This window comes from Echinops telfairi, unplaced genomic scaffold (assembly GCF_000313985.2).
Source record: "Echinops telfairi isolate 266 unplaced genomic scaffold, ASM31398v2 ScPeMD7_25;HRSCAF=90, whole genome shotgun sequence".
NCBI classification, from domain to species: domain Eukaryota; kingdom Metazoa; phylum Chordata; class Mammalia; order Afrosoricida; family Tenrecidae; genus Echinops; species Echinops telfairi.
In genome coordinates this window covers 29,631,157-29,635,628 of record NW_022103922.1, presented here as the reverse complement: position 1 = coordinate 29,635,628, position 4,472 = coordinate 29,631,157, and the positions used below count along the sequence as shown (strand labels likewise).

General features: G+C 42.4%; 1 pseudogene; it reads left to right on the top strand.

Annotated features, from left to right (window-relative positions):
* Nucleotides 1-311: 311 nt before the first annotated feature.
* Nucleotides 312-1,002, top strand: LOC101661962 (annotated as a pseudogene).
* The last annotated feature ends 3,470 nt before the right edge of the window (nt 1,003-4,472 follow it).

Here is a 4,472-nt window from a genome sequence, read left to right as displayed (position 1 = left end):
TATCTATATCTCTGTTTATATAACAATTATCTACAAAAGGGTCTCAAAAAGTTCATGAAAACATTTCATTATTGTTTGATTTCAGTTTCCACAAACTTTTGGAAAATTAACTGCTCAGTTTTATGAAGCCAAACACATTTTTTTTGTGTAAACCTCATGTGTGTCCAAAATTATGTTTGCTGACAGGGTTATGAAAGGTGTTTATCTTGGTTTTCAACATTTTGGAATCTGAGAGGGGTGACAAAAACTAAAGAAATGCTTACAGCCATTTACTTTGAGGAGGTGAAGACTCGCTTTTCCCATCTTGCGAGATGGCAGGTGAAAAGGCTGAGAAGAAGGCAAACACCCAGGAGAAGCCCGAAGTCAACAAAGAAGATGCCAATGGCCAAGTTAAGAAGGCGAAGATCAAGTGCAAAAAGCTCAAAGAGGCTCGTCTTCCGTATGCTAATACCTAGGCATTTGTGCAGCTTCACCACTCGGGTCCCATTGTTCTTGTCACCATGAAAGCCGTGGAGCCACGGCAAGAAGCCCTTCGGTCAGTGTGTCAGGTGACTGCACGCCAGCATCCCCCTGGGACCCTTCTGGTCATCCTAATAGGACGCCACCGAGGCGAGAGAGTGGTGTTCCCGAAGCAGCTGGACAATGGTGTGCTGCTTGTGACTGGACCTTTGTCCCTCAATCGAGTTCCTCTGCGTAGAAGACACCAGAAAGGTGTCATCGCCACCTCCGCCGAAATTGCTATCAATGGTGTGAAAAGCCCCAAGCACCTCGCGGACGCCGGCTTCAAGCAGCAGCAGCAGCTGCAGAAGCCCAGACACCCAAGGGCCAGATCTTGACCACCGAGAATGAGATGAGATTGCAGATGAGCGCAAGCCTGAGCAGAAAGCCGCCGACTCCCAAATGTTGGCAAAAATCAAAGCTGGTCCCTAGCTCCAAGGCTACTCGCGTGCTACCTTCACACTCCTCACGAATGGGATTTATCCTCCCAAATTTGTGTTCTAGATTTCTTGCAAAGCACCTAATTAAATAACTCAAAGTTTTAAAAAGAAAGAAAAAGAAAAAAGATGGAGACTCACTGGTATGAAAGCATCCCGAGTCCTCAACAAAGAAAGTGTAGAGACGTTCTCCTGGGTGTGGAAAGAGTAAGGGGGTGAGACTTAGCATGCCAATGTCCTTTGCCTGGCTAGCTTCCAAATGCACTGCTGTTTCTTCTTTCAAAACACAGGTTTCCGCTACCCATTTCTAGCTACCTTAGTTCAGATCCCATGCTGACCTACGTCAGTTATGGTGCTAACTGCTTTCTCCTCTTGCACTTTTACCCTTCCCCTGACATTTCTTTTGTGTGAACAGCCGAGATCCTGTCTTTAAAATAAGTGATATCATTTCATCCCCCTTGTTTAGATGTTGCATTATCTTCTGGTTTCCGTTTTTTGAAAGGCTTATAAAATGTAAGTTATTCTATGCGTGTGCCTACGAAGTAGGAAGATGAAAAGATGAGGCAAGTTGAGCACCTCAGTAAGGTCAGCCCCTGAGAACAAAACCTGCATTATCTGAAGAGACGTATGTCCAAGTGAGGCTAGACAAACAACCCCACCTCCCATCAGTGCCCTGTGAAGAGCTGACAGATTGAGTGCCAGACCTGCTCATTTTCATTCTTTTCTGAAAGTATTTCAAGAAGAAACGAGGGGGTGGGCGGGGTAGGAAAAGGAAAGGAAACATCGCTGGAGTCTTTTCCCTGAATGGCATTAAGCTCTCAGTGTCTGCGGTGTGTGAAAATGAATCTGACACGGTTTATTACAGAAGCCATGCAATAACTTCGTGCAGGTTAGAAGAAAAACCTGGCTTGTAGGTTGATGTTGCTGAAAGCATTTATATAAGGACAAGCCAAGCACACCCTGGTGTAATGCACACTATGATCTATTGTTGGGACTGAAACCTCAGCTGTGAACCATTAGGGAGCTACAGAACAAAATCATTTACCCTGGACTTCATGCAGATGCTTTGTTTTTGCATGTCTTTTCCCATTTGTGCAAAATCTAGTGAGATTTTCCAGGGAAATGGCACTGAGCGGAAGAGCAGGTGTATGTGATGGGTTAAAGACTGGTTCAACATAGTCTTGGCTTTCAGCACCTATTATTGGCTTAGTGTGCATTCAAAGGTAAGGAATCAAAATGAAATAAATAGCCAAGCTTCGTTAGTCTTTGTTTTCTGATGGATGGACCATAAATTGGACTTTGAATATGGAAAAGAGGTTAATCAGTCTGTAAGTTATGAACTAGAGATCTTAATGGTAACTGGCTACATATTATCACAGATCATTATCAACCTCCTTTACTTTCATGTTGCCTTGACTACGCTGGCATTTTATTTATAACTCAGCAAATATATAAGACAATTGGTGATGATATTATATTTTTTTCCAGAAAGATAGTGTAATAGTTAGGGTTTATTTTGCCAACCTGGCTGATAAACACGTAGGATTAATTGAAGAGTGGAGAGATAAATGGCTTGGTGAGCCTCTCCTTTCTTATTCTCTTGTCTCTTGCTCTCTGATAGTTAGACCAGTGTGTAACTGCCTTAGCCAGTTCCCTGCTTCAGCTGGAAAGGCTCACTTCCTGCAAGACATCCCTAAGGAGAAGCCACATGGACCTACCCTGATACAGCCCTGGATACTGGACAAGCTGCGTGGACACCCCTGCCAGCGCTGAGATGCTTACACACTCACTGATTCAGCTTTGCTCCTGAAATCGGCGTCATTGCATTTATTTTGCGAGTTTGCGGAGGACTTTGTAGATCAGTGTCAGACTTATGGGCCTGGATTGGACTGGGTTAGCATGTTTTCCGAATGTACACTTACCTTTTATATAAAACTCTCTCTTATATACATAAGTGTTTCTGTGAATTTGTGTCACTAGTCTACCCAGACTAACACGTGGTAGATATGCACATTTGGAATGTGTGTTGATGTTACTGTTGTAATGGATTGTTGAGCTAAGCTTTCCTCCCAGTGACCATCTTCAGAAGTTGTTCTTCCTTTTTGGTATTCTAAGCATCAGTCCTTGCATGGTTATTATGTTTTGATTTGTCTTATGGAGCTGAAAGAATGCTAGAAACACTCAATTTTCAAGTTGCAATTTTGAGAGATTCTATAGGCAAAATGCTAAATGATTCAGGAAGCATCAAGAGAAGATAGAAAGAATACACAGAGTCACTACACCATAGAGAACTATTGGACAGTCCACGCTTCAGGAGGTAGCATATGAGCAAGAACCACGGGTGCTGAAGGAAGAAATTCAAACTACACTGAATGTATTAGCCAAAACAAGGCTCTAGGGAATTGATGGGCTACCCACTGAAATGTTTCAGCAAGCTGAAGAAGCACTGGAAGCACTCACTTGTCTATGCAGGAAATATAGAAGACAACTACTTGGCCAACTGACTGAAAGAAATCCATATTTGTTCCCATTCCAAAGAAAGAGGACCCAACACAATGTTCAAACGATGGAATGTTATCATTGATTTCACACACAAGTAACATTTTGCTGAAGATCACCCAACAATGGTTGCAACAGTACGTTGACAGGGCCAGAAGTTCAGGCCAGATTCAGAAGAGGATTTGGAACAAGGGATATCTTTGCTGATATCAGATGGATCTTGGCTCAGAGCAGTAATATATCAAAAGGATGTTTGTGTGTCACTTGACTACTGAAAGACATTCCACTGTGTGGACCATGATAAACTGTGGATAACCTTGAGAAGCATGGGCATTTCAGAACTTCAGTGTGCTCATTTGCAACTTGTACGTGGATCAAGAGGCAGTTGTGTGGACAGAACAGGGCACACTGCATGCTTCAATATCAGGAAACGTGTGTGTCAGGGTTGTAACCTTTCACCATGTTTGTTCAATCTAGATGCTAAGCAAATCATCCGAGGAACTGGATTAAAAGAAGTGTATGGTATCAGGACTGGAGGAAGACTTATTGACAACTTGATATGCAGATGATACAACCTTGATTGCTGAACATAAGGAGGAATTGAAGCACTTGCTTATGAAGATCACTGGCTTGTAGGTTTCAATATGGATTACAACTCAATGTAAAGAAGATCAACATCTTCGCAATTGGACCAATAGCTAACATCATGATAAATGCAGAAAATGTTGAAGTTAATCAAAGATTTTGCTTGCTTGGATCCACAACCCATGCTCACGGAAGCAGCAATGTAGAGATCAAAAGACATGTTGCGTTAAGCAAATCTGCTTCAGAAAACCCTTTTAGAGTACTGAAGAGCAAGGATGTTACTTTGAGAACTAAAGTGTGCCTGATCCAAGCCATGGTATTCCTCATTGCATCACACACCTGTGGAAGTTGAACACTGAATAAGGAAGACCATACATGGATCAATGCATTTGAATTGTGTTGTTGGAGAAAAATTTTGAAAGTACCATGGGCTACTAACAGACAAACCTTAGA